We start from the raw sequence: 21,207 nt of genomic DNA on the forward strand, positions 1-21,207 counted from the left end.
AATGCTTACCATCGTAAACACCCTTGCCGACAAAGTGAACTCGAAAGAAGAAACGCCCGCGGTGTGTCAAGGACTCAGCAAGCTGCTCAAAGAACAGAGCATTCAGATTCAACCAGGAGCGAAACCTTTCGCACTCAGCTCCCCGTGGCGCATTCCAACTTCATTGTACGAGAAAACAAAGTTGGAACTTCAAAGGATGCAAAATCTCATTGTCATATCACCTGTTGATGAGCCGACTTAGTGGTGTGCGCCAATGGTAGTCGTCTAAAAGCCCTCCGGATACGTGAGAATACGCGTCAACATTACAGAGCTGAACCGCCACGTTGTCAGAGAAAGGCATTCTATTTCTTCAGTGGAGCTCACCCTCTGAATTCTTCATGGAGCTAAGGTGTTATCCAAACTCAATGCCAGCACAGGATTCCGCTTTGTGAAGAATCGAAAAAACAGAACCTTCATCTCACCGCTTGGGCGCTTCTACTTCAACCGACTACCATTTGGCATTGCTTCAGCTCCTGAACACTTTCAGACGCACATGACCTACATATAAAAAGGCATCAGTCAAGTTGTCTGTCACATGGACGACCTCCTCATCTGGGGTTCGAACAAGAAAGAGTACAATGAGACACTGCTAAACGTGCTGCAGGTACTTGTAAAAGCTGGAATGACACTGAACGACAGCAAGTGCGTGATTAATGTTCAGCACCTTACATTCCTAGGACACTGCGTCAACGAAGGCGGAATAAGACCCGACGAAAAAAAGGTTGAAGCCATAATGAAAACGAAGCGCCCCCAAAGCATGATCGACCTGCAGAGAATTCTCGGAATGGCAACGTACCTCGTGATATTCGTTCCCAGTCTCTCTGATATTTTCCAGCCACTCACACTCCAGTTGTTAAAAAAGCCAGAATTTGTTTGGGGTTCTCCACAAGAGCAGGTATTCAACAGGTGGAAGTCGGTGCTTTTCTTTCGTCCTGTCCTTTGAGTCTACGACCCAAGAAACAATCGTCACCGCTGATGGATCATTCAGACTGGGAGCATTAATTTGGCAGAAGCAATCCAATGGCAAGTTTTCTGTCATCGCTCATGCTTCGAGGTTACTCGCAGAAAACAAGAAGTGATACGCTCAGATTGAAAAAGAGGCTCTTGCTTTAGTCTTTGCATGCGATGAATTCAGCGACTATCTTGTTGGCAAGCTGTTGAAGCTACAGGCGGATGACGAACCGTTGGTTCCCATCCTCCCTTCGAAGAGTCTTGATTACTTGAAGCCGAGATTACAGCGGCTAAAGATGAGAATGATGCGCTATCGATACGAGGGTGTATACAAAGCAGGCAAGGAACTATTAGCTGCAGATGCTCTTTTGAGAGCGCCTCTCCGAGAAACGGGAGATGGCAAGCTCGAAGAAAGCGTTAAAATTTTCCTTTGCTCTATGACAAACTCTATTCCGACAAAGCAACATTGTTTTCAATGATTAAAGACATCCCAACCAGCAGACCCTATTTGAACACAATTTCGTCTGCTGTGCGAGAAAGAATGGCCCTCGTGGAGAGACATAGGACGTAACCTAAAACCATACTACGACCACCGACACTATCTCACTGTGGAGAACGATTTACTCCTCTACGAATCGCAAGCTGTCGTCCAGACTCATGCCGAAAAGAACTCTTATGACTCTTGCACGAAGAACACTTTGGCATAAGAAAGACATTGACTCGAACCACAGACTGTGTCTCGTGGAGCCGCATGGAATTTGACGTCTCGTCCCTGGTGAAGCGATGTCAGCAATGCATCCTAGCAAGAGTAAACAGGAAAATACCACTAATAAACTCCGAACTGCCAAGAGGCCCCGGCAACGCATTGCGATAATTTTTTTGCACTTCAAGATGCAGTTCCGGTTCATAGCTACAGACTAATATTCAATATACCCTGAACTAGTTCAACCTGGGAAGCTCACTTCAGCAGCCGTAATCAACCACTGCAAGTCAATTTTTGCATGCCACGGAATTCCCGAGGAAGTAGATTGAGACAACGGCCCGCAGTATTTGTCGACTGAGTTTTCACTCTTCGCCCAAGACCATGGCTTAGGCACATTACATGTAGCCCTCGCTATCCTCAGAGTAATGGACTTGCAGAGGCTGCAGTGAAAATCATCAAGACATTCATGACAAAGACCAAGGACCCTTACATGACACTTCTAGCTTACAGGTTGACTCCTTTGAAGAATGAATATAGCCCTGCTAACAGCTGATGGGTCGTCGGCTCAAATCCAGCATTCCTCTTTGTTTCTCCAAGCTGACACCCCAATTGGCAGATCAAGACAGCCTTCAAAATTTTGAGAATACATACAGACAACGTCAAAGCAAGAACTTCGACATACGTCACGGAGTCCACGACCTGCCGGAACTTCTTTATGGAGGTGCCGTGTGGGTGACAGACTTCAAGTGCAAAGGGACAGTACAAGCCCCAGCCGATGAGCCTCGATCTTTTTGTGTAAACACCGACACTGGTGCTGTGTGTAGAACCAGACGGAGCTAGTCCCTTATTCCCGAAGTGACAACAACGCAGATAGTGCCAGTACCAGGGATTGTGCTATAGACACTCGCTCGTGTTGCCAGGACACTTCCCACGGACATACCAGAAGTGACAGGTGCCTGAAGCCGCCTGCTGCAGTGAACGTCGCTCGACTGCATTAGGATATCTTCTAGATGCTGCCATCTAGCTCAAGCTAGGTGAAGCAGTTGGCCACGTGTGCCCGAGGTGCGCGTGGCGCGTGGCGAGGGCTCGTAGGCAAGAACGCGGTTCTGGAACAAACCTGTGTGTACTCAACCCGGCCTCCGGCCTTCTCACTAGTCTCTGATGACTTCAACACCCAGCTCCGTCTCCGCCGTTCATCGTCACTGCCGTACTTTCCAGAAGCTGAAGACTCGTTTTGTTGCCCCTAAATTTGGTAAGCTGCCAAATGTAACAACAATCGCCATTATCGACGTGAGTCCACCCGCCGACTTTGCCGCAGCTATCTGGGCAATAGTGCGCAAAAAGCTACTGCAAAGACATTCTGGTCGACCACACAGGCGACAACATCCATCATCCGCATGCCTGTTCATCCTACTACCCGGCGCCGTTCACTCCTCTGCCACCACTGGCATGTGTGATGGACGTCAGAGAATCTAGAACTTTGTAGCCACGCTGAGACTCATTCGCGTCTGTTCAGTGGTATGACCAACGCCTTCGTCATGGCCCAACCACACTGAAACGGACAGTTACCGTTCAGCAAACTGCTTCATTCTGTTCAGATACTCGACCCTTCAAAGCGGAGCGCCCTCAGCAGTGGTTTGGTGAGTGACCCCTACCCATCTGCTACAACTGTGGCTACAAAGGCCACAATTCCAGGTACTGCAACTACCGGCAGCCGCCGTAGTACGACCACCCACCGAGATCCCACCTGTCTGGCTTTGCACTGGCACCAATGTTCCTTGAAAGCGCATCACACGAGACACGAAGGCCGCTGCAAAACCGTCCTCCAGTCTCTGACTGCGGCATTACATCACACACACACATATATATATATATATATACATATATGTTCAGGAGCAAAATATCATAATAGTTAGAAAACTCATGTTGCCCCATTGATGTAAACTACTGCAGCGAGACGGCAGTTTGGAAAATAGAGCTTTGGCAGCCGTAGAGTACAATGTCTTGTCGCTAGCCTATCGCGTTTGCAGTCCCCAAAGGAGAGGGAATGCTGGCCGTGCTCTAATGAAAGCAGTCGGCAGTCACAGGAGCGGCCATCTGCACATTATACGAGCTAGTTGAGCTATGAAATGCACATAAAAATAGGTAAACTTCTGTAGGTATGCACGAAACCACCACGAAAAAGTTAGCGATGCTTCGTTGACCTGGTAATGCCCTGAACCTAAGATTACGCCTACACAAGCTCTGATGGCATATTACCTGGATACGCCCCCAAATCCGTCGGCCCACGTTACCAGACTGCCGGTATGTGCCCGCTGTTTCTGAAACCAAACGAAAGAAAAAAGGACACTAAATTACATAACAAAGACCAAAGCTTTAGTAAAGTAATTTACAATTTTATTGTAACAAATAAAACAAAACTATTGAATTAATTATTAATTTTGTTTTCGCTATTTGTACCCCCTAACCTCGTCGCGCGTCAACCGTCACTTGGTTGTTCATATCTCTCGCAATGGGTTTGATACCACTTTACGTTCCGACTTTCGCGACCAATTTAGATTGATCTTGGCAAAGAATTGAGCTGGGTGACTGAGCCTATACAGCCCCATTGGTGGTGTAAGCCTACGGAGAAACTGCGTAGGCGCTGTTCCTTATCAGAAGCGTGTTGCAGCAAATGAATGCGTCACGCCCGGCTAACCAGCGATGAGAGGGACGCTGCACAGGTTTGTGCGAAGTGGTTGCAACATCCTTCCTCCCCCTCCCCCTGCCAACTGCAGAGCTTTCAGGCTATGTAGAATTTCGGGAGGAGTACCAGGCGTCCAGAGAGTGTTGTGAAAGGAGTGGGCTGTGACGACGACGCCTTTCGAATGACGCTTGTAGAAGAGGCGGCGCTGCGCATTTCCTTTTTAGCGATGTATGTGGGCTTGAGTCGGTCAATGAGACTTGGACATCGTTCCCATTCAGTCGCTAAATGAAGTTCTAATCATTGCGATGAACGAATAGGTAACGCCTGCTGTAGGGCAGCTGGAAAGTCCAGTGGCTTCTTGAACACAAAAGATGTGTGCTTGCTGTGGTGAGCAGCCATTGACGGGCGTAAGGCCGCGATGGTACATCAAAGTCGGGCGATGAAGTCGGTGTGGTCTGACATCACAGTGCTGTGTAGTAGAGCTGCGAGAATTTCTTGTCGATGACGGAGTGGTTCCCCCGTAGACCAGCACTGCTCGCATAGCATGAATGTCCGCCTTGAAGGTGGCGTGAAGACCGAGGATGACGGCTTGGATGGCCTGGAGCTAGGTTGAGTCTGGGTCGCACATAATGGCTGCCTTGAACTGTCGGAGGAAACGCTGCACTGAAGCTAATTTATGTAGCAGTGCCCAGGACCAGCAACCTCACAAGAATCAGCACTTCATATCTGCTTAAGGTGTTGCTAACACGCATGTTTCAGGTGGCATGATTGCGCAAGTTCAAACTGCTGGTTATATCCACAGTTGCAACTTTTCAACATATGTCGGTAAGTGTGACATTTAAAGAAATATTTAGCGTCATTTCATGATGTGTCATACAACAACGAAATTTCTACACGGTCACCGTTGCTACGCATGCTTCGCATAGCGTAAATTTTCAGGTACATAGGATCTGCTGAATTTTTTTACCACGTTAGTGTCAACAAGAAACTGACATAGACTGCATTGATTCGAGCAATGTGAAGAACAAGTGTCAGGTTGCCGACAGGAATCAAACTGTAGCATTCATCCTGGCAACCTTGTATTCAAGCCCAGAGCCACGTCAGCTCTCGCAATTGTTTTTCAATAATACTGTAATGTTCGCGAAGCAGCAATTGCCGAAGTTGTGATGAGTATCCAAACTTATAAACACTATATTTTCACTCATACGACACAGTCATCACGTCCAGGTAAAATCAACTGTTGTTAGGCGTACTACACTGAAGATGATGAACTTTGTATCAAACGAGGAATAGCGCGCACAGAGACTGGTAACCTTGGTTCGATGGGGGGTATAAAAATCTAGTCCATTTGCACAACGACAATGACTACGAGTGAGCGAAGCAGTAGGTCCTGAAGTCCATAGTGTGTAAGTTCAAGCCGCCGATTATTATTAGCCACAGGCAGACGCAAAGACGCTTGAACGCACTGGCGGACGGACTGACTCATGGAAGGATGAACCCACAGGTGGATGGACGCCTGGGCGGATGAATGGACAGACGAGAGCGTGGACGGATGGACAGCCGGAGAGCGCGGGTGATTACGTATTGGGCTCTCGTGTAGTGAATTACACCTAAAGCTGGTTATAAACATGTGTTCACTTTCTGTTTGGGTTTTGGACGGCGTGATGAACGCCAACTAATTTGTTCCTTTGTAATGCTTTTGTAACAAGCTTTGTAATAGATTGGAGCAATGGAAGACCCACTCATTACGCTATTCGCATTGCGTGACGCCTGATTGTTGTTTACCTGTTCTAAGCTGGTTTATTGCTCATATTAACGCAATTTTTTCCCGACATCAAGTGTGCCTAAAAAAAGTTTGCGAACGTGTCTCAAGCACCGGCGTGGAATACTAGGCTGTGGGGGAATACTAGGCTGGTACGCAGTGTATCTGTGTGGGGATACCACTATGTTTTTGGTGTTTTTATTTGAGTTTTTTTTTCTATTTAGAACGATAGTGGTTACACAACCCAGCGGTGGCAGCGAACAAGGATTGCGGCGCGCGTGACCCGTGTTGTGATCTCATAAAAGCTTTAGCTGCCATAAAGTCACGCATGCGCGAAGCAACTCTAGTAGTCAGCTAACTCCAGTTTATGTCAATCATAGATGTGGAGGCATTAGAGTATACTAAAGAATACGAGGCACCACTTGAGATTGTGTGAGGTAGTAGTTGAGAGCCAGCCCATACTAGCAAATAGACGCCAACAACTGGTATTTTAACGCAACACAGCTAACCAGGCCGCAGAAAATGATATGTAACGCAATTGAACCTTTCCTACCGTCAACAAGCTCATACCATTAGACACTTCACCGACGTTGTCCAGTACACGTCAAAATCATGTGGGGCGTGTATCGCTATCTCTGTGTATTCCTTGTAGCCAAACTTACCACGGCTACCCGACTTCATATGAATTTCACATTATGTTTTCTCGATTGGTATAAGTGACATGACAACGTGCATTGGGGAGATAACGTGAATTTGAGGTCGATGATTGAGTGATTTGTGGGTTTAACGTCCCTAAACCACCACATGATTATGAGAGATGCCGTCGTGGAGCGCTCCGGAACTTTAGATCACCTGGTGCACCCAACATTTGGAACTTTCGACCATCTCTGACGTGCCCCCGAATCTGAAAACACGGGCCTACACCATTTCCGCCTTCATCAGTAATACAGCCGCCACAGCCGGGACTTGATCCCGCGACCTGCGCGTCAGCAGCCAAGTACCTTAGCCACTAAACCTCCGTGGTGGGGCATGAATTTGAGGTGACACAATTAATATGAACACACATGCCTCGAATATTTATCTATGCTTGAAACTCTGGCGGGCAATTCTGCTTACTTACATATATAACAGGTGCGTCCGTTCATCACAAGGAGCCATTTTTTACATTATTTCTTCAAATATCAAGTGCAAGGGCTCCATGTTTTTAAGCAAGCCAAAGCCACCCTTTATTTTTTTTGACAAAAAAATCAATAATCAAGAGTGGGAGCTATCAGTATTTATTTGCCAGCTGAGCCTTAAAAGCTGAATGAGCTCCGAATGTAAAACGGCCTACAAACTTTGTAATCTATTGTTAGTAATCCTTTGCGCAATTCGACTACCGGTACTCTTCTGCAAGCCTCCTGCTTTGACATTTTAACATACAATCAAGAAATGGCAATACAGCAATACACCTAGTCATGTCATTCATGCACTGTGTAAATCTGTAGAGAAGGGCTGAGTGTTTTAATCGTTTTTCTCGCTTCGTTTTTCAAGCATCTTCAAACGAGTTGAAAGCGTGTTCTTCATGGCGTTTGACCAATCTTGCACTGATATTAAGGTGAAATCACTAAAAAATTGTACATATTTTCAATTCGACCTTTTGTTATAAAAGCATATTTCACCTTTCACTGCAGATGGTTGTTAAGCAGGAATACATGCATCACCCACAGCCATCAGTGTCCCGCCAGAAACTTTGCATTGGTGTTTCACTCATATACATTACTCATATCTGTGACTTCAATCATTTTTTCTCATTTTCACATAGCTCTTGTTACCATAACGACTTAACCCTGTAGGGTTGTCGGTTTTTAAACCTTGAATGTTTTGGAAAATGTCACTAAAGACTTCGATATTATAATTTAGTGAAAGGTTCCATTTGGGAAAGAACTAAAAATTCTACCTTTTTGATAAGTGAGGCCTTAGTGCGGCATATAAATCGAAGCTAAGCAAGCTCCCTAAAAGCATATTTTGCTCTTATCAGTGCTCACTAGGAGCCCTAGAATTTTTTTCTCCACTGCAATCACTCGAACGCAGACTGAATATGGTTTTTCTTCACTGGACTCACTCGTACCCAAACTAATTTACACCTCAGACTCTGACTAGGTTAATTCATGGTTCAGTTGAATGCTAGTGTTCAGTAAATGTTCATGCTTCAGTAAATGCTTGCGTCACTCATCTATGTGAGTGACGCAAGCAGTTACGCAGAACAAGGGGGAAGAGTTTTAAGGAAACTAGCTCACACGAAGCTCTGAAATAAGTGCTTGACAAACATCCCGTGGTGTAATGTTTCAGGCAAAATGAAAAAAAGCGATCTTTTTTTCAAGATGGCCGCTTTTGCTTTGTTTGTGGTAAATGAGCAATTTAGTGCGCACCAATTTTAGACCGAAGTTTCCTGTCTATGGCTTTTTTTAAATATGCAAGCAAAAATTTGAAACCACCAATAACCAATAAAACCGAAGGTGCAAGGGCTAGCCTGTTGTTATTATTAACGTTAACCTAATGTGTAGTATTTTGTTGGTTATTTAGCGATTATATCAAATACGAACAACTGCTAACCACCTAAAGGCGTGTTCAACACTCCATTTTTCTTCACAAAAGGCTCCAACTTCTCACCTGGTATTCATGTAACGGGGCACATTTGTTGTTAAAACTCAATGATAGGCAGGTGAGCCTGTTAACCATAAAGGTTGCTTTATTTGACCCTGTGCATCATTTGAGCAATGATAACAGAAGCATAGTTATTATTGATAGACATATTCTAGTACATCAAGGATTCTACAGAGCAAATGCTTAAATCACAAACGATCAGCACTGCAACACTGAACGCCTGTTATGACACTCATGCTCCAAAACGAGTCACTCATGCTGCGAACAAAAGTTGTGGCTCAAGTAAAGGCACACAAACGTAAGCTGCACAATGGCTATGGCCCCATATGTATAGAGTTTTAGCGCTCGTCATCACTTTGCGTAAGCAGTGCACCAGTTTTCATACTTCTCGGACAACATTCTCGAAACATTTATTTCTGACATTTTTTTCTAACGCAAATGGTCGCAACTCTTTTACTAATAAAAAATTTTCATTAAAACTTGGCGAAATTTCTTAACACGTCAGTAAGAGTGCAATGGACCTCAATAAGCGAAAATGTGCCTAAATATTTTTTAAAGTTGCTAGTTATACGAAGGAGCCCTTAATGCTAGTGCACACCTTTTAGATATTTGATGACTGTGTTTTTTAATATTTATTTGATCTGATTTCTCTTTATTATTGCGCAAGCCAAAGAATTTTCGATGTCCCTACTAGAAATAATATACAAATGAGTGCAATATGAGTTAGGAAGTTCGGCAACACGTGCACTTTATAGACCTACCTTAATATGAAAAATCTACGAATCACAGTACTTGCTTCGAAATGATCACTAGTGCCTAAAAAGATGTATTTTATCTTCAAGGCTGGCATTCTTAGGTGATCATTGCTTACAAAAACTCGGCCCTTGGTCTCATAACCTAAGAATCTGAGCTTTTATTTATACCTATACTGAAACCGAAGTTTGCAACCTATTCGCGTCAGAACTCAAATGTTTCGTTCGAGCCCCAGAAATTCGCGAGCACGTAGTCGCCATAGCACTGAAGGAGATGTGTAGAATAGCAGCAGCCAATGACAGCGTTTGAATGTAACGCATTTCTTTGCGTCCGGCAAGAACTTTTACTGTTTATCTATCTATCTATCTATCTATCTATCTATCTATCTATCTATCTATCTATCTATCTATCTATCTATCTATCTATCTATCTATCTATCTATCTATCCATCTATCTATCTATCTTACCACCGACGTCTGGATGCTCTCGTGATCAGCCTTGCGGTAACCAAAATTAGTATGAAGAGGCAAAATGGTATGACGAAAGAAAATTCGGCAGATCCCATGTACCTGGTAATCGACGTTATGAGGAGCATGCAAAAGGAAAGTGCTCATGTTGCCATTGTTTTTGTTGAGCGACACGTCATGAAATGACGCTGAATATATGTACGCGTATGTTGCATGCACAGAGTTGAAGAGTTGCAGATGCTTATACAACCTAGTGGTCTACTGGCTAAGCTACTCGGTTCCTGACCCGCCGGTCGCGGGATCTCATCCCGGCTGTGGCGGCTGCATTTTCGATGGTGGAGAAAATGTTGCAGGTTCGTGGGCTCAGATTTGGGTGCACATTAAAAGCCTTAAGTGATCGAAATTTTCGGAGCCCTCCACCACAACGTCTCTCATAATTGTATGGTGGTTTTGGAACGTTAAACGCCACATATCAATCAATCAATCAATCAATCAATCAACCAGTTGTTCGCACTTGCGCGACAATGAAAACTAGAAAAGGTGTATTTGCAACACTTGAAGCTGATATGAAGCGCTGATGCTCACGAGGGTGCTGGCCTTGGACACTGCTACGTACACAACTTCAGCGCATGGCAACTAACTATAATTGACGTTAACCCGACGTGACGACTGTATCAGATGAGTACATACGTAATGTTTATAAAATTGGGTGTGCAGCACTGCAATCACTACTGACGCTTCTTGAAGATTAACGTCTATTTGAAGAGTAGTTCCGAGAGCTCACGTAGCTCTGTGGTAAAATGCACCATTGCCGCGCGGAACGCCTGGGTTTCGTATCGGCTGCGACCCTGACATTTATTCTTTGCGTCTGATGCGTCTGGTCGATGTTACTGATATCGAGTATTTCTTTACGCTCGCACTTTAAAACTGCCCATGTGTATTCTCATCGTTCTTGGGTAGATACTAAGCGTCAATCACCTTCAGCACATACCCGCAAACCAGCGGCACATACCCGCCCATGCGTATGTGCCACTCTTTGGAGGCAAGTGTTCGACGGCGTGCGCGATAGGATTGTGACAATACTCATGTCTTGACCAGTGCATTATATTCGGCAAAGCATCTTACCCTCCCATGCTAATTTTGGTTCACGCCAAGTTAAAGGGGTGAACACGAGAGCACCGAAACGTAAGCGGCTACATTGATAGGTAAATAGATATGCTCAATTTCGCCAAAGTGCACCAAGAAATGCTTCATATAAAATATGACCCAGTCGTCAATATATAAATACTCCTACAATCCCGTAACGTACGTCTTCACTTTCCGCTCGAAGGTGGCACATACTCGCGAGTGGGTATGTGCCCCTGGTATGCAGGTGTGCGCAGTGGTGACGGACACTTCATGTCTACGCACGAACGGCGAAAACACGCAGGAGTAGATTCACCACGGGAGCGCTAACAAAAGCCGACATCGGCTGAGTTGACTCGAGCAATGTCAAGAAAAACTGTCAGTGTCCCAGCAAAAATAATCTCAGCATTCTGCCTGGCAACAAAATATTATACCGCAGAGCCAAGACAAATCTCACAAATGCTGTTCAAGTAGATCGAAGTGTTCGTGATATCAATTGTCAGCATTGTGATGGCTGTCCAATGTTATCAAGATTTGATATTTACAATTACGATACAGCGATCACGTCTCATTAGGATCAACTGTAGTGAGGCGCAATTAACTGAAGGTGATAGACAGTTTTTATTGACCAAAGAATGACGTGAACAGACTATGGTAGTTTTATTTCGAGAAGGTTTATAAAAATCACGTTATATTCACGAAATATATGACGACGAGTGGGTGAAGCGGTGCGCACTAAAATTCATAAGAGGACTAAATAAAAAGAAAAGACAGGGAGGTGAACTTAGGAGAAGTGGTTTGCTACCATAATACCTACGTTGGATTCGGCGACTAATAAAAAAGATGGACAGATGCATGGACGGATGGATGCGCGGACGCACAAACAGCGTGGCTGTAATCTTGGATGGACAAACAGGTGGACGTATGCATGAGAGGATGAATTGACAGATGAATGTACGCGTGCGCGGGCAGACGGATGGACAGACGTGCGGCACGGGCAAGCATGTATTGAACTGTCGTGTAGTTGATCAACAAAGCAGTTTTACACGTGTCAAGGTTTTTTTTGTGTCTGCACGTGTTCACTTTCTCTTTGGGTTTGGCAGAGCGTGATGTACGCCAACTAAGTTGGTCCAAAATAGCTTCTTCTCTAATAGCTGGCCTCGGCATCGTTGACCCACACAATAATCACTATCATCATCAGCGTGACTACGCCCATTTTAGGGCAAATGCCTCTCCCATGATCCGCTAATTAACCCCGATTTGTGCTTTCTATTGTCGCCTTATACCCGCAAACGTTTTCATCTCATCGGCCCACATAACTTTTTGTCTCCCATGCCCTCCCATGACCCACCTAACGCACCGTGTAAATAAGGTCCCAGCAGGAATCTAACCTTTGCATTTTGCCTGGTAAAGAAATATTCTACCACACAGCCATGCCATGTCTCAAAAGGGCTTTTCAAGTAGATTATGATGTTCGTTACATGTAAATTGTGATTGCAGTGCTGACTATACAATTTGACAAGCACTACGTACGTGTATTTATTATTTCTTTTTCTTTTATTCACAGACTACTGTCAATCACCCATGAGGATTATTACAGGGGTGAGCATCACTGTCACATTTGACGTTTGAAACAAGAAAAATCAGAATAATAAAAACCAGATAATCACTGAACACAGCAGTACGGCATAGAACAATCATGGATAGTTATTCTAACCATAACCAAGTACAAAGTTCCCCATTGGTACACCGTCAAAGAAACAAGAGTCGAGAAGAAATGATGCATAGAAAGAAGAAAACACAGATCGGGTAATATTATCAAGGAACCGTATTAAACAAAAATATATGCATACAAGCGCTTTGGTATGACATTTGGAAGCAGGAAGAACTGAGTGAAGAACAACAGGTGATCACTGTACATGCTAACTAGGTTAGAATAGATCAATACCTTCAATTAGTTTCATAAAATTCTCTCATATTAGCTGCTGTTTAATGACTGGATTCAGTGTGTTCCATTCTCAAAATACGTGCGGGAATAACGAATAAGAAAAAAGTATTAATACTAAATGATTATTCTTTGAATTCCCATGTATGCCTTCGCCTCGTCGTTCTGGTGTCTCGAAAGTTCAAGTAAAGATCTGGGTTTATTCAGGGGGATCTATGTAAAAGTAGATAAAGAAATTTAAGCCGGAAAACTTTTGCACGACTGTAAAGGGTGGGTAGACCAAAACAGTGTAACAGAGCAGTAGCTCAGTCGTTGCGCCCGTGTCTGTTGAAGATAAAGCGCACTGCTTTCCACTAAACTCTTTCCGGTATAGCGATATTATTCGCCTTATGAGGGAACCACAAAATATTAGCATATTCTAAGACTGGGCGGGCAAATATGACGTAAGCAAAAAGCTTCGTTTCATGTGTGGCGAATGACAGGGCCCATTTAATATAGCATAATTCGCTCATCACTTTTTTGGACATTTGACGCACGCGCTCTGTCCAACCAAGATCAGACGAAATTGTGATACCAAGGTGTTTGTACTGGTTAACTCTTTTTAGTGGCACGTTATTATATGGTATTGAAATTGAAACTTAGACACCTTGTTGGTAATGGACATAAATACAGTTTTGTCAATGTTTATAGTCATTTGCCAATCAGCGCACCATAAAGGTATTTTGTTTAGTGAAATAATTAACTTCACCTGATTATCGTGTTGATGTATTTAATTGTAGAGCATACAGCCGTCTGCAAAGAGTCTGAGTTTAACGTCTGCGTAGTTAGTTATGTCTTTTATATATATTAGGAACAAAACTGGAGCTAGTACAGACCCCTGCGGAACGCCTGACAACACCGGAGCTAATCAGAAGTGTGGTTACCATGCTGTACGTATTTGTGACGGCCAGTTAATTAATTGTTATCCATTGGAAGATGGGGCCATTGCCTAACAAGTGATCAAGTTTAAGTAGTAGTTTAGGATGCGAGACGCGGTCGAATGCCTCCGAGAAGTGGAGAAAAATTGCATCAGCTTGAATACGTTCGTTTATGCCGAGAGACAGGTCATGAAGTGTTTCTACGAGCTGTGTAACTGCAGATAGTCCTCATCTAAAGCCATGCTAGTTGAAATGCAGAATGTTGTTTGATTCAATAAAGCTAATGAGAAATTTTAACACAATATGTTCAAAAATTTTGCTACTAGTGCAAGGGGTCAAAATAGGCCTATATTTAGAAAGAGTAGCCGCATTACCTGCATTAATTATTGAAAAAATTTTGGTAATTTTATATTCAGCTGGAATGCAGCCATCTGCCCTTGATTTGGAGTATATCAAATAAAGAGATTTACTGACCGGTTCTGCATATCGTTTAAGGAAGCCATTTGGGATTCCGTCTGGACCGCTATTTTTTTTTCATTGATGCCTAGAAACAGCGGCTTAATGCCAGCTTCTGATAAAGAAGGCGTGCCTCACAATTGCATATCCTGATTATAAAAAGAAGCATACATGTTCACAGTGCCATCATCGACTGTAAAAACCGAACGAAAATAACAGTTGAAATCGTCAGCTCTTGCTTGGTCTTGACCGTCTGGTGATGGTCGATTGGTCGTTTTTGTGTTCATATGTTTCCTGAATTTGTGGGGAGAGTTTTATTAAACTCATCCAATGTGGACCCGCAGAACTTTTGTTTCGCGTTACGAACCTGGTCCCTAAGTGATCTAGTAAGTGAGTTTAGTATAGAAAGGTAGCCTAGAACCTTCCGGTTTTTGTTAGTTTTTCGCATCCTCTTGATTTTGCGTTTAGTATGAATTATTTCACGTGTGATCTACGGATTGTCTTTTTGAGTTGATTTGAAAACTATTGGGGCAAAGTTGCGCATATAATGCATGAGATGGGATTTGACTTTCAGCCAGACCGCAAAAATGCTAGAGCAAGCATCAGAACAGAGGTAAAAAAAATCAGTGCACTCGTGTACAAGGTACGTAATTATAGCCGCATCATTGGCCTTGTTAAATGCGGGTATTTCTTTTAATTGGCCACGTAATTTCAGTTAGATAATAAAGAGCAATGTGCATACTACCATTTTGTGATCGGATAACCCATCAAGTACGTCTACTCGTGATTCGTTTGTAGGAATGCTTATACTTACAAAAACAAGGTCCAAGATCGAGGATGACGTTCTCCGTACACGAAGTGGGACGGAAACAATCTGCTCGACATTGAAGCAAAACTTGAGATCCAATAGAATGCTCTGAGGTTTAGATACAGGTACAAAAGAACACCAGTCAATGTCAGGAAACTTAAGATCCCCGGCTTGTACAACCAAGCCCCCGTGCACATTCGAATGCATGTAATCGAAAAAAGATTCAAGATATCTATACAATCGGCATTGGGGGGCTGGTAGAACACACCCACTTTAGCGAAAGTGTGTTGAAGGTGCACATTGCACCACAAAGTTTCAGCATTTTTAACGTCTGGCAATGTTGAACGTCTGGCAATACCTTTATTGAAAATAAGCGCAACACCCCCACCATGGGATTCCCTGTCTTTGCGCACTATCACATATCCGGGAGGCACAATTTCTTTATCGGAAATGCCAGAAAGTTGTCATGCACGTTTCCGTGATAGCGACAACATCAGGGGAATGTGCGTGAAGTATTGCTTCAAGCTGATCAACTTTATTAACAATACTGCAAGCATTCAGTTATTAGGAGTTGCCGTCTGTGGCTTCGCGTTGCACGCGCTTCACTTGGTGCTTGTTTTTTCGTTACAGTCTCATTGTCGTTTTTGGGATACCTACCATTTTATAGCTAACTTCGCAGCGCGCATCGCTTGGTACTTTTTTGCGTTACCGTCTACTTGTTTTTTGGGATGGCTACCACTTTATTGCAACTTTCATCCCATTAAAACAGTTTGCCCTCTACTTCAACCTTATCATATACAAGGTAAATCTTCTGTTTCCGGTCTCGATTTTCCTTCGTGTGTGCCCACAGCTTTCTTCGAATTTCACGGATAGGCTGGGAGAAGTCTTCACTGACTGATATTGAGGAGCCTTTCGATTTGGAGCAGTTTTTCAAAATGTCGGCTTTGTCTCGGTAGTCAACAAGCTTCAGTATGATAGGCCTAGGTTTTGGCTCGTCACCCTGTTTTGCCTTACCAAGACGATAAATACGTTCAACGCCTGATATTTTAACATCAAGCACATCATTGAAAAGTTCCTTGATTACAGCCGTTTCAAGTTTTTCAGGCAACTCGTGTTCTTGTTCGTTGACAGCATACACAAGTAAGTCAGAGCGCAGACTCCTATTTCCCAGGTCATCGAGTTTCTTGGCCATAATTGCCATACTGCATTCAAGGTGAGCTATTCTGTTAACGCAGTCAGTTACTTTGATCTCAAGGATAGCAATTCTCTCAAGCTTTTTATCAATTTCACTTAGCTTTTCGTTAGTCTCTGCTTTACCTGCCTTAATGTCTTTGATATCACCCGCGATTTGTTTCAGTTGCTCTACCAACTCGTCGAATTCGGGACCAGGATTGGACTCTGAATCTCCAGCCATAAACAGCAAGAACCTCAAAGTTGCACAGACATTGCAAACCTGGTTGCACAATGGCCGTGGGCACGGCAGTAGAATAAGGAATACATTATCACTGCGGAAGCATTTTTCGAAATGTTTCCCACCTGAACGAAGAATTGAAACAGATTGTTAGGTGGCATACTGACGCTGCCGCCGCACCCACTGCCGAGTGATCCGTGGTGCGCCAGCTTTATAGCGAGCAGACTTGCTGACGCTGGTGGCGTAGTCATATCTTCCAGGGGAGAGGCTCAGGCGATCCGGGCGCTGCCAACGACGTTTTAAAAGGCCGAGAACTTCACAAGCTGCGCCGTCGATGTCCGGAAGCGATATCTGATGCGCATCTGTGATCAGTAGTACCGTTTGTTCTGTTCTTCGAAGCAGCCGAATCAGGAGCGTCGGGATAAAGAATTGAAACGGATTGTTAGGTGGCATTCTGACGCTGCCGCCGCACCCACTGCCGAGCGATCCGTGGTGCGCCAGCTTTATAGCGAGCGGACGTACTGACGCTGGTGGCGTAGTCATATCTTCCAAGGGAGAGGCCCAGGCGATCCGGGCGCTGCCAACGACAATTTAAAAGGCCGAGAACTTCACAAGCTTCGCCGTCGATGTCTGGAAGCGATATCTGATGCGCATCTGTGATCAGTAGTACCGTTTGTTGTGTTCTTCGAAGCAGCCGAATCAGGAGCGTCGGGATAAAGAATTGAAACGGATTGTTAGGTGGCATTCTGACACTGCCGCCGTGCCCACAACTGTCGCGTTGGGTTAACGACAATTGCAGTACAGTGCCATCAACTGACCCTCATTTATCTAGCAGTGTCTATAGCAACCATCCTCACTGGCAGAAGAGCTACATATTAGTTTACCACGTCTCTTTTTCTAATACCCATGTTGCTGTTCACACCATTACGCAACAATAAACATGCGACTTCTTAACACTTATCTACACATACCAAATCAGTACATATCTATAGCGTAAATTGTAACGTCTCACTCACTAAAAATTACAAGACATTCACCTTCCCTCCGCAAGCTTCAGATAACACGGACTTCCAAGTTACGTGGGTTCTGCCGAATTTTACCATAGCCCGGCTGAGTTAGAGGATTTATAGAGGCGGAGCTTCCTGATTTAAGATATCAAGAACGGGCTGTAAAGCGTGGGCTCTCATCAATATTTGCTGTTCATTTCATTTCTTTGGTAATTGTGAGGGAAGCAGTTCAGCAAGTACTGGTGTTCACCCTATATTTGTTGTGTATTTGTGATTTGCTTGTTTTGTGGCAGAGCTGTTATGGTTGTACCCTCCAGGAATAGCGAGAAAGAATTGTAAAGATAGGTATATACAAAACGTACGCAGAAAGCAAACACAGCCATGTAGCGTACAGTATAAATTTTTATGAAAGGGAACACGCGAGTGCTTGGCCTGCGTGGTGTTGCGTAACGAGTGGGTTGTTGAACGGAACAAACCCTTACCATAGCACCAGGTATAATTTATCGTCGTCGTGATCCATAACAGCTTTCTCTGTAAAATGAAGTAACAACTAGGCGTCACAGAATCTCAATAGTCGAACCATTTAGTCGCTGAGTGTTTGCGACCTTATGGGCACTCAGTCAAGTTTTTCCATCTGACTGCAGTGCCAGAATGAATAGCCTATAGCAGATAAAAAAGTTGGCTCCAAATATGCATGTTACAGTGCAAATGCCGTCGAAAGACGATAGTCTTGCGTCTGGAGAGAGTGACAAAAAACGTTTACTTTATGTTCTGCGCAAGAAAGTTGGTGAATGGTATTCTGGAGGCGCTGCATTGGAGTGCTTCGAGCGTGTAGCGGAGGCGAATGAGCGCATTGAGGCACGTTAGACACGAGCGCCATCTGGCAGTTATCTTCGAAAATGAAAGCGTGCGCGCCCACTGAGAAATATGCGCGCCTGTCTCTGAGGTGATAAGGTATTGAAACGCAAAGCGACGGGCAGGTGTCACCACCATGTCGTCGTAGCAAAGCGTATGAAACACTTACATTTTTTGAGCATCGCATTACGTTGTCAGCGCAGCGCGATAAACGCTACAGTCGTTGGAGTTACTTGTGTGTGCCTCTTCTAGTATAAAGGCAGACATAGAAAACATCGACGTGTTCTTGTAGCGTCTCAGATTTTCGCAACATTTGCTTTTTAATTGATAATTACTAAACTATGAACGCTAATTCTTTGGCAATATTGGTGGGCATTGCGAATACTGTTGGCCATTTGGTGCCGTTTGAGGTATCGTTAAGGACAGACAAACAGACAAGTTTACAGAGAGACAGACAGACAGACAGACAGAGAGACAGACACACAGACAAACAGACCAAAATTTTTCCGTCAAAGGTCCCCAAGAAAGATTATTGTCTTTAAAAAAGAACCTTGAGACGGTCTTGGTGAAAATAGAACGTAACGCGCGCGTCTCGCGCCCGGCACCTGTCGGCGGATTTTGGCGGGGATATATGGGGGACGTAGGCATTCGTCTATTTTAAAGCGACAGCGTTAAAGAGCTCACGTCGCAGAAATCCCGCCACCGGAATCGGCCGTGACGGTTGCGAGTGAAAAATCATCTGCGCACCTATGACCGAAAAATTGAGTTACCGAGATCGCAGCGGGAGCCCGCTGCTTGTTAACGCGTGCACGCGCGATCAGACAGAATTTTGTCGGTGGTCGGCATGGTCTACAAAATTTTACTTGCATGGGGCAAAGTTAATATGAGATATAGACCAAACGCTGCGTTAAAGACAGGTTAAGAGATCATGAGGTTAACAGAGCACGCATAGGTAAGAGATCACAGGTTAAGAGATCATGCATAGGTAAGTACACACTCATCTCATTAAAAATGAGATGAGTGTGTACTTACCTATGCACAGTGAATACTGCACGTGTGCGCCCGCTGTTGCGCATACTTGCATACTTGGCACTAGAGTGCGTAAAATTACGGAGGTGTTTTTTATCACTGACAAACTGGTTGCGTGCACTAGCGACACATCTCTCAACCTGGGTAAAAAAGAGCTCGTTTTGTAAAAAAATTGCCATTGTGATATCATAAGCATAAAATTGATCGCCACTGTCATGCGTAATTTTAACTGTGCACATGTGTTGTGGCTTATAAAGATCCGTTTCTTTTTGTCAACTAAACTACTTTACATCATCACGCTCCACCCTCTCTTTTTTGGTCCACTTGTGTGGTTCCCTAAACCTTGCTTCTTCTTTTAGGCTAACTTCCCCAATGAAAAGCATGAAGCGCACAAAGTTTTTCACGGCATCATAAAAAAATAGAAGCTACTAGAAAAGGCCCTTCATTAGATCACAGCCTGGGATAACTATGGTTCTTAGTTCCAGCTGCGCTGGGTAATCCTCTGTACGAATTGTTTGAGTGGTTCTCCCATGACCACCTGTTTTAGGGTGATGAGAACCTTTGAGGAAATGCATGCCGCCGACGCAACACTTCCTGCTACATCACAACGTCTCTGTCACAGCTCTGCGATCGTCCTGTCCAGTTCGTTCTCATTTCTCGTTTTTAGCGCAGTTATAATTTTCCTAAATGTCTCACCAACTAGACCCCACCCTCATATCTTCTCGACAACGTTACCAGAGAGCAATGCTACGCCATCGAGCCGTATTGGTTTCCGCACAATTTCTACAATCAGTTCTGTTCGATCCCCAACAATACGCCGCAGAACGTTGCTGTAGCGTTTTAAACGCTGCCGTTCAAGTATCAGAATGCATCAAAGCTGCTTGCTGCTGTGCGGTAACCACAACAGGAAGTGCACGCGAGCGTTTCACTTCCCAGTGAGCCCACAGCGACGACAACTCTAAAAACAGCATGCCTATTTTCTAATATATGCTATTGCCGGACTTAGATGCAGATATTCACCGTCGAACTTGGTGACCGGAGTCAAAACTCATCGTGCAAGATTTGCGCGCAGCTCGACCGTTCAACTACTTCATAACAAAACTGCAGCTAACGTTGGAGAGACAAACATTGAATTTCGTGGCACCACAACCATATGCTTTTTAGAAACGCGGCAAGGAACTTCCGTTTTGCCTTGTGTATAACCTTAGTTTTGCGCTTGCTGTGTCGTGCTTATCTTTTTTTATCGAACGGTGAGGAGGAAAAACGGAACAAGAGCCTTTATTTTGCAAGAAAAGCATTAAACGCTGTGGCAGCCACGGTGGCACTTCATGCTGATAGCCGAAAGAGTGTTTTGCGCCTCTTTGTAATTTGACGAAGAAAGAGGTATGCAAAACCCAACGCATGCGAAAGTCCTGTGCTTACGCATTCCAGAATGATCGCTGATTTTTTTTACCAGATTGGGCTTTGGCATGCGACTTTGGAAATTTCATCACTTTCGTGCCACATGTCAAGCTTCTGTTCATGCCCGCTGGGTGCAACCAGTTTTAATTACGACATCAAGTTCATTGATGATGGGCTCGAAATACGCATATATTTTGTGGTTCCTAGAAAATGCGCATGCCATAAGTGGGTGGGCAGTGCATTTGC

The sequence above is a fragment of the Rhipicephalus microplus genome, chromosome 9 (assembly GCF_043290135.1).
Source record: "Rhipicephalus microplus isolate Deutch F79 chromosome 9, USDA_Rmic, whole genome shotgun sequence".
Taxonomy (NCBI): Eukaryota; Metazoa; Arthropoda; class Arachnida; order Ixodida; family Ixodidae; genus Rhipicephalus; species Rhipicephalus microplus.